The following is an 18,765-nucleotide window of genomic DNA, read 5'->3' on the forward strand; positions in this document are numbered from 1 at the left end:
TTTTAATTTTATTTTATTTTTAAACTTTACATAATTGTATTAGTTTTGTCAAATATCAAAATGAATCTGCCACAGGTATACATGTGTTCCCCATCCTGAACCCTCCTCCCTCCTCCCTCCCCATTCCATCCCTCTGGGTCGTCCCAGTGCACTAGCCCCAAGCATCCAGTATCGTGCATCGAACCTGGACTGGCAACTCGTTTCATACATGATATTTTACGTGTTTCAATGCCATTCTCCCAAATTTTCCCACCCTCTCCCTCTCCCTCTCCCACAGAGTCCATAAGACTGTTCTATACTTCAGTGTCTCTTTTGCTGTCTCGTACACAGGGTTATTGTTACCATCTTTCTAAATTCCATATATATGCGTTAGTATACTGTATTGGTATTTTTCTTTCTGGCTTACTTCACTCTGTATAATAGGCTCCAGTTTCATCCACCTCATTAGAACTGATTCAAATGTATTCTTTTTAATGGCTGAGTAATACTCCATTGTGTATATGTACCACAGCTTTCTTATCCATTCATCTAGTGAGAGTTTTACTTCTTCTTTTCCAATTTGGATTCCTTTTATTTCTTTTTCTGCTCTGATTGCTGTGGCCAAAACTTCCAAAACTATGTTGAACAGTACTGGTGAAAGTGGGCACCCTTGTCTTGTTCCTGACTTTAGAGGAAATGCTTTCAATTTTTCACCATTGAGGATAATGTTTGCTGTGGGTTTGTCATATATAGCTTTTATTATGTTGAGGTATGTTCCTTCTATTCCTGCTTTCTGGACAGTTTTGATCATAAATGGATGTTGAATTTTGTCAAAGGCTTTCTCTGCATCTATTGAGATAATCATATGGTTTTTATTTTTCAATATGTTAATGTGGTGTATTACATTGATTGATTTACGGATATTGAAGAATCCTTGCATCCCTGGGATAAAGCCCACTTGGTCATGGTGTATGATCTTTTTAATGTGTTGTTGGATTCTGATTGCTTGAATTTTGTTAAGGATTTTTGCATCTATGTTCATCAGTGATATTGGCCTGTAGTTTTCTTTTTTTGTGGCATCTTTGTCAGGTTTTGGTATTAGGGTGATGGTGGCCTCATAGAATGAGTTTGGAAGTTTAGCTTCCTCTGCAATTTTCTGGAAGGGTTTGAGCAGGATAGGTGTTAGCTCCTCTCTAAATTTTTAGTAGAATGCAGCTGTGAAGCTGTCTGGACCTGGGCTTTTGTTTGCTGGAAGATTTTTGATTACAGTTTCAATTTCCGTGCTTGTGATGGGTCTGTTAAGATTTTCTATTTCTTCCTGGTCGAGTTTTGGAAAGTTGTACTTTTCTAAGAATTTGTCCGTTTCTTCCACGTTGTCCATTTTATTGGCATATAATTGTTGATAGTACTCTCTTATGATCCTTTGTCTCTCTGTGTTGTCTGTTGTGATCTCTCCATTTTCATTTCTAATTTTATTGATTTGATTTTTCTCCCTTTGTTTCTTGATGAGTCTGGCTAATGGTTTGTCAATTTTATTTATCCTTTCCAAGAACCAGCTTTTGGTTTTGTTGATTTTTGCTATGGTCTCTTTTGTTTCTTTTGCATTTATTTCTGCTCTAATTTTAAGATTTCTTTCCTTCTACTAACCTTGGGGTCCTTCATTTCTTCCTTTTCTAGTTGCTTTAGGTGTAGAGTTAGGTTATTTATTTGACTTTTTTTCTTGTTTCTTGAGGTGTGCCTGTATTGCTATGAACTTTCCCCTTAGGACTGCTTTTACCGTGTCCCACAGGTTTTGGGTTGTTGTGTTTTCATTTTCATTCGTTTCTATGCATATTTTGATTTCTTTTTTGATTTCTTCTGTGATTTGTTGGTTATTCAGCAGCGTGTTGTTCAGCCTCCATATGTTGGAATTTTTAATAGTTTTTCTCCTGTAATTGAGATCTAATCTTACTGCATTGTGGTCAGAAAAGATGCTTGGAATGATTTCAATTTTTTTGAATTACCAAGGCTAGCTTTATGGCCCAGGATATGATCTATCCTGGAGAAGGTTCCATGTGCACTTGAGAAAAAGGTGAAATTCACTGTTTGGGAATGAAATGTCCTATAGATATCAATTAGGTCTAACTGGTCTATTGTATCGTTTAAAGTTTGTGTTTCCTTGTTAATTTTCTGTTTAGTTGATCTATCCATAGGTGTGAGTGGGGTATTAAAGTCTCCCACTATTATTGTGCTATTGTTAATTTCTCCTTTCATACTTGTTAGCATTTGTCTTACATATTGCGGCGCTCCTGTGTTGGGTGCATATATATTTATAATTGTTATATCTTCTTCTTGGATTGATCCTTTGATCATTATGTAGTGACCATCTTTGTCTCTTTTCACAGCCTTTGTTTTAAAGTCTATTTAAAAAAAAAATAAAGTCTATTTTATCTGATATAAGTATTGCTACTCCTGCTTTCTTTTGGTCCCTATTTGCATGGAAAATCTTTTTCCAGCCCTTCACTTTTAGTCTGTATGTGTCCCCTGTTTTGCGGTGGGTCTCTTGTAGACAACATATGTAGGGGTCTTGTTTTTGTATCCATTCAGCCAGTCTTTGTCTTTTGGTTGGGGCATTTAACCCATTTATGTTTAAGGTAATTACTGATAAGTATGAGCCTGTTGCCATTTACTTTATTGTTTTGGGTTCGATTTTATACACCATTTTTGTGTTTCCTGTCTGGAGAATATCCTTCAGTATTTGTTGGAGAGCTGGTTTGGTGGTGCTGAATTCTCTCAGCTTTTGCTTGTCTGAAAAGCATTTGATTTCTCCTTCATACTTGAATGAGATCCTTGCTGGGTACAATAATCTGGGCTGTAGGTTATTTTCTTTCATCATTTTAAGTATGTCTTGCCATTCCCTCCTGGCTTGAAGAGTTTCTATTGAAAGATCATCTGTTATCCTTATGGGAATTCCCTTATGTGTTATTTGTTGTTTTTCCCTTGCTGCTTTTAATATTTGTTCTTTGTGTTTGATCTTTGTTAATTTGATTAATATGTGTCTTGGGGTGTTTCGCCTTGGGTTTATCCTGTTTGGGACTCTCTGGGTTTCTTGGACTTGGGTGATTATTTCCTTCCCCATTTTAGGGAAGTTTTCAACTATTATCTCCTCAAGTATTTTCTCAGGGTCTTTCTTTTTGTCTTCTTCTTCTGGGACTCCTATGATTCGAATGTTGTAGCGTTTAATATTGTCCTGAAGGTCTCTGAGATTGTCCTCATTTCTTTTAATTCGTTTTTCTTTTATCCTCTCTGATTCATTTATTTCTACCATTCTATCTTCTAATTCACTAATCCTATCTTCTGCCTCTGTTATTCTACTATTTGTTGCCTCCAGAGTGCTTTTAATTTCATTTATTGCATTATTTATTATATATTGACTCTTTTTTATTTCTTCTAGGTCCTTGTTAAACTGTTCTTGAATCTTCTCAATCCTTGTCTCCAGGCTATTTATCTGTGATTCCATTTTAATTTCAAGATTTTGGATCAATTTCACTATCATTATTCGGAATTCTTTATCAGGTAGATTCCCTATCTCTTCCTCTTTTGTTTGGTTTGGTGGGCATTTATCCTGTTCCTTTATCTGCTGGGTATTCCTCTGTCTCTTCATCTTGTTTAAATTGCTGAGTTTGGGGTGTCCTTTCTGTATTCTGGCAGTTTGTGGAGTTCTCTTTATTGTGGTGTTTCCTCGCTCTGTGTGGGTTTGTACAGGTGGCTTGTCAAGGTTTCCTGGTTAGGGAAGCTTGTGTCGGTGTTCTGGTGGGTGGAGCTGTATTTCTTCTCTCTGGTGTGCAATGAAATGTCCAGTAATGAGTTATGAGATATCTATGGTTTTGGGGTGACTTTGGGCAGCCTCTATCTTGAAGCTCAGGGCTGTGTTCCTTTGTTGCTGGAGAATTTGCTTGGTATGTCTTTCCCTGAAACTTGTTGGCCCTTGTGTGGTGCTTGGTTTCAGAGTCGGTATGGAGGCGTTTGATGAGCTCCTGTCAATTAATGTTCCTTGGAGTCAGGAGTTCCCTGGAGTCAGGGTTTGGACTTAAGCCTCCTGCTTCCAGTTATTGGTCTTATTTTTACAGTAGTTTCAAAACTTCTCCTTCTATACAGCACCATTGATAAAACATCTACGTTAAAGATGAAAACTTTCTCTACTGTGAGGGTCACTCAGAGAGGTTCACAGCGTTACATGGAGAAGAGAAGTAGGAGGAGGGAGTTAGAGGTGACCCAAATGAGATGAGGTGGAATCAATAGTGGAGAGAGTGGGCTAGCCAGTAGTCACTTCCTTATGTGCACTCCACAACTGGACCGCTCAGAGATGTTCACGGAGTTATACAGAGAAGAGAAGAAGGAGGAAGGAGACAGAGGTGGCCAGAAGGATAAAAGGGGGGAATGAAAAGGAGGGAGACAGATCCAGCCTGTAATCAGTTCCCTAAGTGTTCTCCACTGTCTGGGACACACAGAAATTCTCAGAGTTGGGTAGAGTAGAGAGGGGTTAGGGAGGAGACACAGGCGACCTGGTAGAGAAAAAGGAGAGTCCAAAGGGAGAGAGAGCAGTCAAGCCAGTAATCTCGCTCCCTAGTGAAAAATGGGTCCTGAAGATTGGGTTCTTAAAGGTACAAAATTGGTAACAAATACATAAAAGCAAAAATTAAAAATCTAGAGTAGAGTTTGGAATTTCAAGGAATTTTGTTGTTGTTCAGTCAGTAAGTCCTGTGCAACTCCTTGGGACCACATGAATTGCAACACATCAGGCTTCCCTGTCCTTCACTACCTTCCGGAGTTTGCTCAAATTCATGTCCATTGAATTGGTGATACTGTCCAACCACCTCATCCTCTGTCACCCTTTCTCCACCTTCCCTCAATCTTTCCTGACATCAGGGTCTTTTCCAATGAGTCTGTTCTTTTCATCAAGCTACCAAAGTATTGGAGCTTCAGTTTCAGAATCAGTCCTTCCAATGAATATACAGTGTTGATTTTCTTTAGGATTGACTGGTTTGATCTCCTTGCAGTCCAAGGGACTCTCAAGAGTCTTCTCCAACACCACAATTTTAAATTCTTTGGTGCTCAGCCTTCTTTATGGCCCAATTCTCACATCTTTACATGACTACAGGAAAAACCATAGTCTGTTAGGTCCTTATTATTTATATCCTTTATCATGTCCATCTGTGCATGAAATGTTCCCTTCATATCTCCAATTTTCTTGAAGAGCTCTCTAGTCTTTCCCATTCTATTGTTTTCCTCTACTTGTTTCCATTGTTTGCAAGAGATACCTGGAATAAGAGGCAAGTTTGGCCTTAGAATACAAAATGAAGCAAGGCAAAGGCTAACACAGTTTTGTCAAGAGAACACATTGGTCATGGCAAACACCTTCTTCCAACAACACAAGAGAAGACTCTATATGTGGACATCATCAAATGGTTAATACAGAAATCAGATTGATTATATTCTTTGCAGCTAAAAATGGAGAAACTCTATACAGTCTGCAAAAACAAGACCTGAAGCTGACCGTGGCTCAGATCATTAGCTCCTTATTGCAAAATTCAGGCTTAAATGGAAGAAAGTAGGGAAAACCACTGTGCCATTCAGGTATGAGTAAAATAAAATCCTATATGATTATACAGTGAAGTGAGAAATAGATTCAAAGGATTAGATCTGATAGACAGAGTGCCTGAAGAACTATGGACAGAGGTTCATGACATTGTACAGGAGGCAGTGACCAAAACATCCCAAAGAAAATGAAACGCATAAAGGCAAAGTAGTTGTCTGAGGATGCTTCACAAATAACTGAGGAAAGAAGAGAAGTGAAAGGCAAAGGAGAAAGGGAAAGATATACCCAACTGAATGCAGAGTTCCAGAGAATAGCAAGGCAAGATAAGAAGGCATTCTTAAATGAACAATGCCAAGAAGTAGAGGGGAATTTGGAGTAAGATGGTAATAGGAAACCTTTCCATTTGCAGGGTCTGCTGTATATTTAAATGCTAGGTGTGAGTGCTTTTACTGGAGTGAGGGGGCTCGTGGAAAATGAGTAACGTTCCATACTTCAGTCAGTATGGAGCAGAGAAGTGAGAGAAATTCTGGGAGGTGAGAACAAGAGTTCCATAGGAGCCAAAAGTGACCAGGAGAACATGAGCCCTCTGGGAAGTAGGAAACGTAGGGAGGTTTTGGACTTCCCACCATGTGTGGTTTAAAGCCAGACTGTGTTTCCTCCACTTCAAGAGATTGTGGGGCCTCCTTGGACATCTGAGTTATGCTTATTTCAAGAAAGTCAGTGTCAGCTTTTTAGAGAAAGTAATGTTTTACAAACCTCATACAGCAAAGGTGAGTTAGGAAACCGCAGCACCATGTTATCATGACTCGGGCAAGAAGAGGAGGGCCCAGATACTCAAAGGAGAATTCTGTGGTGGAAGCTGGGAAGGAACATGGACAGGGAAGCAGGGAGGGAAATAGAGTATATTTGGTGGGAAAGTGGGAGAAAGAACTGAGGCAACCGTGGGATATAGAGACAAGTGACACCATGATGGTGGTAACAACAGGAGGACTCATTTTGGAGTGTGATGGTGAGGTGGAAAAGCTGATCGAGTTGTTGAGGACTCTGATCATCAGACTGAAACATTCTGAAGGAGGGGAAAGCGCTAAGACCAAGCAATCATTTTTGAAAACTGAGCTTAGTTTTGGCCCCCATTTAAGTCAGTCCTGGTGATTCAAATTTGTTAATCTTTCTAAATATTACAATATGTGGCAAAGTGAAAGAAGCTTTCTGACAGATTAAGTTACTTTTTCACTGAGTAACATGGGAAATCTGTCAGTGAAGCCAGTGAGTTTCAGACTTCTGAATGAAAGACAATTAATAATGTATCTAGCAGATGAACAAAGCCAGCCAATGTAATTACAGTAGAACTTGAGAAATTGGCCAAAAACAGTCAGGCACACTATTTGAAGAAAGGAAATCTCCCTCACTCCAACCACACTAAATCAACAGCAAAAAGTCGTTTTAGAGTCTCTCTTAAAGGAAGTAAACTTATGCCAGGAAGATCCATTTTAAGAGCCTTAAAAATAACTGGGTGGGCGGTCAAGTAAATCTTAATATGTTCTCTTGATGAATGAATCCTTTAATATTATGAAATGGGCCTCTTTATTGCTAATAATATTTCTTGTTTGAAAATCTGATATTAATACAGGCAGTCCAGATTTCTTTGGATTAGTACTCTCATGGGGTATCTTTTCCCATCCTTTTACTTTAAAAAGAGTCAGTTTTATTGAAGTATAATTTACGTACAAAATGTTTACCAATTTTAGGAATATTACTTGAGGAGTTTTGATTAATGTGTATAACCATTAACCACCATCCTAGTTATGATCTAGAGCATTTCCTTCACCCTTTCAAGTACCATCATATCCTTTAATGTCACTTTCTTCCCTGTATTCCTGAACCCTGTCCATCCCTGATTTCCTCTCTGTTCCTATGGTTTTGCCTTTTTCAGAGTGTCATGCAGATAGACTCATACAGCATATAGTCTTTTGCATCATACATGTGTAAAATTGCGCTTGTAAGATTTCTGCCCTTTCCATATCCTCACCAACACACTGATTCTTTCAGTTTTAGCTATTCTCTCCTTTTAGCTGTTATTCCCTTTGATTTTACTTAACCTAGTAGATCTGTACTGGTATCTCACTGTGGTTTTCACTGGACATTCTCCTAATACTAATGAGAACCTCTTTATGTGCTTATTTACTACTTACTATTTGCATATATTAATTTTTGTTGTTCAGTTGCCAAGTCATGTCTGACTCTTTTTGACCCCATGGACTGCTGCACGCCAGGCCTCCCTGTTCCTCACCATCTCCTGGAGTTTGCCCAAGTTCATGTCCTTTGAATCAATGATGCCTTCCAACCATCTCATCCTCTGTTGCCCTCTTCTCCTTTTGCCTTCAATCTTTCCCAGCCTCAGGGTCTTTTCCAATGAGTTGGCCGTTCACATCAGGTGGCCAAAGTATTGGAGCTTCAGCTTCAGAATCAGTCCTTTCAATGCGTATCCAGGGTTGATTTCCTTTAGGATTGACTGGTTGGCTCTCCTTGCTGTCCAAGGGATTCTTAAGAGTCTTCATCAGTATCACAGTTCAAAGGCACCAATTCTACAGCACTCTGCCTTCTTTATGGTCCATATATGAGTATTAAGTGTACTAAAATCATTTTTCCCTTTTTAACTGGCTTATGAGATTTTTTATATATCCTGATTACAAGTCTAGATAAATGTTTTGCAAATATTTTATCCCAATTTGTGACTAGACTGTATTTTCTTTACAGAATTTTTCTAAAACAACTGTTTTCAGTCAGTTGGCAGTTCAGCCGCTCAGTCGTGTCCGACTCTTTGTGACCCCATGCACTACAGCATGCCAGGCTTCCCTGTCCATCACCAACTCCCAAAGTTTACTCAAACTCATGTCCATCGAGTCGGCGATGCCATCCAACTATCTCATACTCTATTTTCCCCTTTTCCTCTTGCCTTCAATCATTCCCAGCATCAGAGTCTTTTCCAAATGAGTCAGTTTTTCATATCAGGTGGCCAAAGTATTGGAGCTTCAGCATCAGTCCTTTCAATGAATATTCAGGACTGATTTCCTTCAGAATGGACTGGTTGGATCTCCTTGCAGTCCAAGGGACTCTCAAGAGTCTTCTCCAACATCACAGTTCAAAGGCACCAATTTTTTGGCATTCAGCTTTCTTTATCATCCAACTGTCACATCCATCATGACTACTGGAAAAACCATAGCTTTGACTAGATGGACCTTTGTTGGCAAAGTAATTAGTTTTTAATATAGTGTCTAGGTTGATCATAGCCTTTCTTCCAAGGAGCAAGCATCTTTTAATTTCATGGTTGCAGTTTTAAATTTTACCAAAGTACTACTAAAATTTTTTCTGTTATAGTTTGTGCTGTTTTTATCCTACTTAAAAATTTTTACCTAGTGCATCTCTAAATTTTCTTTTAGGTTTTCTTTTTTTTTTTTTTTTCTTTTAGGTTTTCTTATAGAGTTATCAGCTTTGACTTGTACATTTAGATCCATGATTCATTTGAAATACAATGTATACTATGTGTTAAGATTTCAGGGTTTTAAATATAGATACGTGATGTTTCCAGTATCATTTGTTGAAAAGATTTTTACTTGTTGGATTGCCTTTGCACCTCTGTCAAGGGTCAATTATATGTATAATTGACTAGGTATACATCTTATACCAATATCACACTGCTTCATTACTGCAGTTTGCAGTAAGACTTGAATTCTGGTTGTGCAAATTTCCAACTTTGTTCTACTCTATCAAAATTGTTTTAGCAATTTTAAGATCTGTGAATTTCCATAAAGATAAGAACTTCCTATCTACAAAATAGTATTTCAAATGTCAACAAAAGCATCTCTGGGGATTTTATCTGGGATTATATTGAAAATGTAGTTCAATTTGGGGGAAATTGAAATCTAAATGACACAATCTTCTGAGCCAGGAACATGATATATCTCTCCATTTGTTTTAGTCTTATTTAAGTTCTCTCAGAAATGCTTTGTTGTTTTCAGCACATAGTATTTCAAAAAATTTTGTTAAACTTATACCTGAATATTTCATATTTCTAATTCTCTTGATAATGACATTGAAAAAAGTTTCAATTACTAGTTGTTTGTTTCCTTTTAAAGTGAAAGCGTTTGTCGCCTAGTCGTGTCCAACTCTTTGTGACCCTGTGGACTTTAGCCCACCAGGCTTCTCTGTCTAGGAAATTCTCCAGGTAAAAATACAAAACAAAAAAAAAAACAAGTAGATTGCCATTTCCTTCTCCAGGGGATCTTCCCAATCCGAGGATTGAATCCAGGTGTCCCGCATTGCAGGCAGATTCTTTTCCATCTGAGCCACCAGAGAAGCTCACTTCTTTCCTAGTGTATAGAAATACAATTGATTTTTGTATATTGACTCCGGGTTCTATGACTTTCCTAAATTATTTACTAGCTCTAGGTTGCTATTTTAGATTTCATAGAACTTTCTACCCAGATCATCATGTTGTCCGTGAAGAAAGACAGTCTTATTTCAGTTTTTCAATACTAGTGTCTTTTATTTATTTTTCTTGCCTCACTTCACTTCAGAACCTCTGCTATGAAGCTGAACAGAAGGGGTGAACAATTCAATTACCTTGTTCTCAGTTTTAAGAGAAAAACATGCAGTCTTTCATAACTATATTAATGTTAGCTGTTGAAAGCTGTCCTTTATCATGAAGATCAATTCATTCTTAGGTTACTTAAATTTTTTATCATGAATTAATACTGATTTTTTCCAGATAATTTTTCTGCATCTATTAAGAGAACTTTTCAATGTTAAACTAATCTTGTGTTTTGGGGATAAAGTCATAGCTTTAGTCAAAACTTATATTTACACAAATATGTTTATACTCCTTGATTAGACTTCTTTATGTTTTGTTAAGGATTTTTGGATTTATGCTCATCTGAATATTTGTCTATGGTTTTCATAACTCTTTGTCTCGTTTTGATGCTAGTGTAAAGCTTGCTTCATAAAATGAGTTGGAAAGTAGAACTTTCTCTTCTATTTTCTGGAAGAATTTATGCAGAGTCACTTTTGTTCCTTAAATGCTTTTTAGAATTCACTAGGGAAGCCATCTGTTCCTAGAGGTTTTCTTTGTGGGAAGGTTTTACTGCAGTGAGACTCTTCAGATTATTTCTTCTTGGGTGAGCTTTAGTAATTTGTGTCTTTTAAAGAATGTGTCCATTTTGTTCAAATTGTCATATTTATTGGTTTATAGACTTGCTGGTAGTATTCCCTTATTAGTCTTGCAATGTTTGTAGGATCTTTGGTGATGCCCTTCTTTTACTTCTGATTCTATTAATTTGGCCCTTTCCCATATTTCTTTATCAATCTGGCTAGAATTTTAAGAATTTTATTGATGTTTGTCATAGGACCAGCTTTAGATCCCATTGATTTCTTCTGTCATATTCTGCTTTAAATTTCATTGATTTCTGCCCATATCTGTATTATTTCCCTGTCATTATTTTGAGTTTAATTACTTGTCTTTTTCTGGTCTCTTTAAAGTGGGAGTCCTAAGAGCACTGGCCTGAGAACTTCTTTGTTTTTAATTCTGTTTATTTTCCCAAAGTAATTATAAATTTTGATGAGTTATGTTTTTATTTTCCTTCAATTCATAATATTTCTAATCACTCATTTCATTTCTTTATTGACTCATGAATTATTTAGATACATGTGCTTTAATTTCCAAACAATTTGACATTTTCCAGATATCCATTTCCTATTGATTTCTAGTTCAATTTCACTATGGTCAAACAGCGTGTTTACTGTGATTACATCTTATATTTGATGAGGCGTTTTTTTAATGGCCCAGAACATAGTTCATCTTTGTGAATGTTTTGTGTGAACATGAAAATAGTATGCAGTCTACTTTTTTTTTTAATTAATCTCAACTAGGCAAGTTAAAGTCATCCTGATGCATCCTGTATCATGCATCAAACATGGACTGGCGATTCATTTCACATATGATATTATACATGTTTCAATGCCATTCTCCCAAATCATCCCACCCTCACCTTCTCCCACAGAGTCCAAAAGACTGTTCTATACATCTGTGTCTCTTTTGCTGTCTCACATACAGGGTTATCATTACCATCTTTCTAAATTCCATATATATGTATTAGTATACTGTATTGGTGTTTTTCTTTCTGGCTTACTTCACTCTGTGTAATAGGCTTCAGTTTCATCCACCTCATTAGAACTGATTCAAATGTATTCTTTTTAATGGCTGAGTAATACTTCATTGTGTATATGTACCACAGCTTTCTTTTTTTTTTAATTTAAATTTATTTACTTTAATTGGAGGCTAATTAATTTACAATATTGTATTGCTTTTGCCATGCATCAACATGAATCCACCACGGGTGTACACGTGTTCCCCATCCTGAACCCCCCTCCCACCTCCCTCCACATACCATCCCTCTGGGTCATCCCAGTGCACCAGCCCCAAGCATCCTGTATCATGCATCGAACCTCGACTGGCGATTTGTTTCTTATATGATATTATACCCATTTCAATGCCATTTTCTCAAATCATCCCACCCTCTCCTTCTCCCACAGTGTCCAAAAGACTGTTCTATACATCTGTGTCTCTTTTGCTCTCTTGCATGCAGGGTTATCATTACCATCTTTCTAAATTCCTTATATATGCATTAGTATACTGTATTGGTGTTTTTCTTTCTGGCTTACTTCACTCTGTATAATAGGCTCCAGTTTCATCTACCTCATTAGAACTGATTCAAATGTATTCTTTTTAATAGCTGAGTAATATTCCATTGTGTATATGTACCACAGCTTTCTTATCCATTCATCTGCTGATGGACAGATGCTTCCATGTCCTGACTATTATAAACAGTGCTGCGATGAACATTGGGGTACACATGTCTCTTTCAGTTCTGGTTTCCTCGGTGTGTATGCCCAGCAGTGGGATTGCTGGGTCATATGGCAGTTCTCTTTCCAGTTTTTTAAGGAATCTCCACACTGTTCTCCATAGTGGCTATACTAGTTTGCATTCCCATCAACAGTGTAAGAGGGTTCCCTTTTCTCCACACCCTCTCCAGCATTTATTGCTTGTAGACTTTGGATAGCAGCCATTCTGACTGGCGTGAAATGGTATCTCATAGTGGTTTTGATTTGCATTTCTCTGATAATGAGTGATATTGAGCATCTTTTCATGTGTTTGTTAGCCATCTGCATGTCTTCTTTGGAGAAATGTCTATTTAGTTCTTTGGCCCATTTTTTGATTGGGTCGTTTATTTTTTCTGGAATTGAGCTGCAGGAGTTGCTTGTATATTTTTGAGATTAATTCTTTGTCAGTTGCTTCATTTGCTGTTATTTTCTCCCATTCTGAAGGCTGTCTTTTCACCTTGCTTATAGTTTCCTTTGTTGTGCAGAAGCTTTTAATTTTAATTAGGTCACATTTGTTTATTTTTGCTTTTATTTCCAATATTCTGGGAGGTGGGTCATAGAGGATCCTGCTGTGATGTATGTCGGAGAGTGTTTTGCCTATGTTCTCCTCTAGGAGTTTTATAGTTTCTGGTCTTACGTTTAGATCTTTAATCCATTTTGAGTTTATTTTTGTGTATGGTGTTAGAAAGTGTTCTAGTTTCATTCTTTTACAAGTGGTTGACCAGTTTTCCCAGCACCACTTGTTAAAGAGATTGTCTTTTCTCCATTGTATATTCTTGCCTCTTTTGTCAAAGATAAGGTGTCCATAGGTGCGTGGATTTATCTCTGGGCTTTCTATTTTGTTCCAATGATCTGTATTTCTGTCTTTGTGCCAGTACCATACTGTCTTGATGACTGTGGCTTTGTAGTAGAGCCTGAAGTCAGGCAGGTTGATTCCTCCAGTTCCATTCTTCTTTCTCAAGATTGCTTTGACTATTCGAATTTTTTTGTATTTCCATACAAATTGTGAAATGATTTGTTATAGCTCTGTGCAAAATACAATTGGTACTTGATAGGGATTGCATTGAATCTATAGATTGCTTTGGGTAGTATACTCATTTTCACTATATTGGTTCTTCCAATCCTTGAACACAGTATATTTCTCCATCTATTAGAGTCCTCTTTGATTTATTTCACCAGTGTTTTATAGTTTTCTATATATAGGTCTTTTGTTTCTTTAGGTAGATAAATTCCTAAGTATTTTATTCTTTTTGTTGCAATGGTGAATGGAATTGTTTCCTTAATTTCTCTTTCTGTTTTCTTATTATTAGTGTATAGGAATGCAAGGGATTTCTGTGTGTTGATTTTATATCCTGCAACTTTACTATATTCATTGATTAGCTCTAGTAATTTTCTGGTGGAGTCTTTAGGGTTTTCTATATAGAGGATCATGTCATCTGCAAAGAGTGAGAGTTTTACTTCTTCTTTTCCAATCTGGATTCCTTGTATTTCTTTTTCTGCTCTAATTGCTGTGGCCAAAACTATGTTGAAAAGTAGTGGTGAATGTGGGCACCCTTGTCTTGTTCCTGACTTTAGGAGACATGCTTTCAATTTCTCACCATTGAAGATAATGTTTGCTGTGGGTTTATCATATATAGCTTTTATTATGTTGAGGTATGTTCTTTCTATTCCTGCTTTCTGGAGAGTTTTTATCATAAATGGATGTTGAATTTTGTCAAAGGCTTTCTCTGCATCTATTGAGATAATCATATGGCTTTTATTTTTCAATTTGTTAATGTGGTGTATTACATTGATTGATTTGCGGATATTGAAGAATCCTTGCATCCCTGGGATAAAGCCCACTTGGTCATGGTGTATGATCTTTTTAATGTGTTGTTGGGTTCTGATTGCTACAATTTTGTTAAGGATTTTTGCATCTATGTTCATCAGTGATATTGGCCTGTAGTTTTCTTTTTTTGTGGGATCTTTGTCAGGTTTTGGTGTTAAGGTGATGGTGGCCTCATAGAATGAGTTTGGAAGTTTACCTTCCTCTGCAATTTTCTGGAAGAGTTTGAGCAGGATAGGTGTTAGCTCCTCTCTAAATTTTTGGTAGAATTCAGCTGTGAAGCCGTCTGGACCTGGGCTTTTGTTTGCTGGAAGATTTCTGATTACAGTTTCAATTTCTGTGCTTGTGATGGGTCTGTTAAGATTTTCTATTTCTTCCTGGTCGAGTTTTGGAAAGGTGTACTTTTCTAAGAATTTGTCCACTTCTTCCAAGTTGTCCACTTTATTGGCATATAATTGCTGATAGTAGTCTCTTATGATCCTTTGTATTTCTGTGTTGTCTGTTGTGATCTCTGCATTTTCATTTCTAATTTTATTGATTTGATTTTTCTCCCTTTTTTCTTGATGAGTCTGGCTAATGGTTTGTCAATTTTATTTATCCTCTCAAAGAACCAGCTTTTGGCTTTGTTGATTTTTTCTATGGTCTCTTTTGTTTCTTTTGCATTTATTTCTGCCCTAATTTTTAACATTTCTTTCCTTCTGCTAACTCTGGGGCTCTTCATTTCTTCCTTTTCTAGTTGCTTTAGGTGTAGAGTTAGGTTATTTATTTGACTTTTTTCTTATTTTTTTGAGGTATGCCTGTATTGCTATGAACTTTCCCCTTAGCACTGTTTTTACAGTGTATCACAGACTTTAGGTTGTTGTGTTTTCATTTTCATTCGTTTCTATTCATATTTTGATTTCTTTTTTTATTTCTTCTGTGATTTGTTGGTTATTCAGCAGCAGCGTGTTGTTCAGCCTCCAAATATTGGAATTTTTAATAGTTTTTCTTCTGTAATTAAGATCTAGTCTTATTGCATTGTGGTCAGAAAAGATGCTTGGAATGATTTCAATTTTTTTGAATTTACCAAGGCTAGCTTTATGGCCCAGGATGTGATCTATCCTGGAGAAGGTTCCATGTGTGCTTGAGAAAAAGGTGAAATTCATTCTTTTGGGGTGAAATGTCCTATAGATATCAATTAGGTCTAACTGGTCTATTGTATCATTTAAAGTTTGTGTTTTCTTGTTAGTTTTCTGCTTAGTTGATCTATCCATAGATGTGAGTGGGGTATTAAAGTCTCCCCCTATTATTGTGTTATTGTTAATTTCCCCTTTCATACTTGTTAGCATTGGTCTTACATATTGCAGTAGTCCTATGTTGGCTGCATATATATATTTATAATTGTTGTATCTTCTTCTTGGATTGATCCTTTGATCATTATGTATCTTCTTTTTGTATCCATCCAGATAGGCTTGATAAAGGACAGAAATGGTATGGACCTAACAGAAGCAGAAGATATTAAGAAGAGATGGCAAGAATACACAGAAGAACTGTACAAAAAAGATCTTCACAACCCAGATAATCACGATGGTGTGATCACTGACCTAGAGCCAGACATCCTGGAATGGGAAGTCAAGTGGGCCTTAGAAAGCATCACTACAAACAAAGCTAGTGGAGGTGATGGAATTCCAGTTGAGCTATTTCAAATCCTGAAAGATGATGCTGTGAAAGTGCTGCACTCAATATGCCAGCAAATTTGGAAAACTCAGCAGTGGCCTCAGGACTGCAAAAGGTCAGTTTTCATTCCAATCCCAAAGAAAGGCAATGCCAAAGAATGCTCAAACTACTGCACAATTGCACGCATCTCACACGCTAGTAAAGTAATGCTCAAAATTCTCCAAGCCAGGTGTCAGCAATATGTGAACCGTGAACTTCCTGATGTTCAAGCTGGTTTTAGAAAAGGGAGACGAACCAGCGATCAGATTGCCAACATCCTCTGGATCATCAAAAAAGCAAGGAAGTTCCAGAAAAACATCTATTTCTGCTTTATTGACTATGCCAAAGCCTTTGACTGTGTGGATCACAATCAACTATGGAAAATTCTGAAAGAGATGGGCATACCAGACCACCTGACCTGCTTCTTGAGAAACCTGTATGCAGGTCAGGAAGCAACAGTTAGAAGTGGACATGGAACAACAGACTGGTTCCAAATAGGAAAAGGAATATGTTAAGGCTGTATATTGTCATCCTGCTTATTTAACTTATATGCAGAGTCCATCATGAGAAACACTGGACTGGAAGAAACACAAGGTGGAATCAAGATTGCCAGGAGAAATATCAATAACTGCAGATATGCAGATGACACCACCATTATGGCAGACAGTGAAGAGGAACTCAAAAGCCTCTTGATGAAAGTGAAAGTAGAGAGTGAAAAAGTTGGCTTAAAGCTCAACATTCAGAAAACGAAGATCATGGCATCTGGTCCCATCACTTCATGGCAAATAGATGGGGAAACAGTAGGAACAGTGTCAGACTTTATTTTTCTGGGCTCCAAAATCACTGCAGATGGTGACTGCAGCCATGAAATTAAAAGACGCTTACTCCTTGGAAGGAAGGTTATGACCAACCTAGACAGCATATTCAAAAGCAGAGACATTACTTTGCCAACAAAGGTTCGTCTAGTCAAGGCTGTGGCTTTTCCTGTGGTCATGTATGGATGTGAGAGTTGGACTGTGAAGAAGGCTGAGCACTGAAGAATTGATGCTTTTGAACTGTGGTGTTGGAGAAGACTCTTGAGAGTCCCTTGGACTGCTAGGAGATCCAACCAGTCCATTCTGAAGGAGATCAGCCTGGGATTTCTTTGGAAGGAATGATGCTAAAGCTGAAACTCCAGTACTTTGGCGACCTCGTGCAAAGAGTTGACTCATTGGAAAAGACTCTGATGCTGGGAGGGATTGGGGGCAGGAGGAGAAGGGGACGACAGAGGATGAGATGGCTGGATGGCATCACTGACTCGATGGACATGAGTCTGGGTGAACTCCGGGAGTTGGTGAGGGACAGGGAGGCCTGGCATGCTGAGATTCATGGGGTCACAAAGAGTCGGACACGACTGAGCGACTGAACTGAACTGAACTGAACTGAGCCAGTCTTTGTCTTTTGGTTGGGGCATTCAACCCATTTACGTTTAAGGTAATTATTGATAAGTATGAACCCATTGCCACTTATTTTATTGTTTTGGGTTCAAGTTTATACTCCTTTTTTGTTTCCCGTCTAGAGAAGATCCTTTAGCATTTGTTGGGGAGCTGGTTTGGTGGTGCTGAATTCTCTCTGCTTTTGCTTGTTTGTAAAGCTTTTGATTTCTCCTTCATATTTGAATGAGATCCTTGCTGGGTACAGTAATCTGGGCTGTAGGTTATTTTCTTTCATTGGGTTTTTTTTTTTTTTTTTTTTAGTGAAAAGCTTTTATTTGTGTTTACTCATTTTTTTATTTTATTTTTAAACTTTACAATATTGTATTAGTTTTGCCAAATATCGAAATGAATCCGCCACAGGTATACCTGTGTTCCCCATCCTGAACCCTCCTCCCTCCTCCCTCCCCATACCCTCCCTCTGGGTCATATGTCCTGCCATTCCCTCCTGGCTTGAAGAGTTTCTATTGAAAGATTCAGCTGTTATCCTTATGGGAATCCCCTTGTGTGTTATTTGTTGTTTTTCCCTTGCTGCTTTTTAATATTTGTTCTTTGTGTTTGATCTTTGTTAATGCGATTAATATGTGTCTTGGGGTGTTTTGCCTTGCATTGACCCTGTTTGGGACTCTCTGGGTTTCTTGGACTTGGGTGATTATTTCCTTCCCCATTTTAGGGAAGTTTTCAACTGTTATCTCCTCAAGTATTTTCTCATGGTCTTTCCTTTTGTCTTCTTCTTCTGAGACTCCTATGATTCGAATGTTGGGGCATTTAACATTGTCCCAGAGGTCACTGAGATTGTCCTCATTTCTTTTAATTCGTTTTTCTTTTTTCCTCTCTGATTCATTTATTTCTACCATTCTATCTTCTACCTCACTAATCCTATATTCTGCCTCTGTTATTCTACTGTTGGTTCCTTCCAGAGCATGGACATCACCAGATGGTCAACACCAAAATCAGACTTATTATATTCTTTGCAGCCAAAGATGGAGAAGTTCTATGCAGTCAGCAAAAACAAGACCAGGAGCTGACTGTGGCTCGGATCATGAACTCCTTATTGTCAAATTCAGACTGAAACTGAAGAAAGTAGGGAAAACCACTAGACCATTCAGGTATGACCTATATCAAATTCCTTATGATTATACACTAGAAGTCCAAGGAGTGGTGGCTGCATGGGCACAGGAGGGCCGAGAGGACCTACTCCATGTTCAAGATCAGGAGGGGCAGCTGTGAGTAGATACCCCTTGTCCAAGGTAAGGAGCAGCAGCTGTGCTTTGCTGGAG

This window comes from Bubalus bubalis, chromosome 19, assembly GCF_019923935.1.
Source record: "Bubalus bubalis isolate 160015118507 breed Murrah chromosome 19, NDDB_SH_1, whole genome shotgun sequence".
NCBI lineage: Eukaryota > Metazoa > Chordata > Mammalia > Artiodactyla > Bovidae > Bubalus > Bubalus bubalis.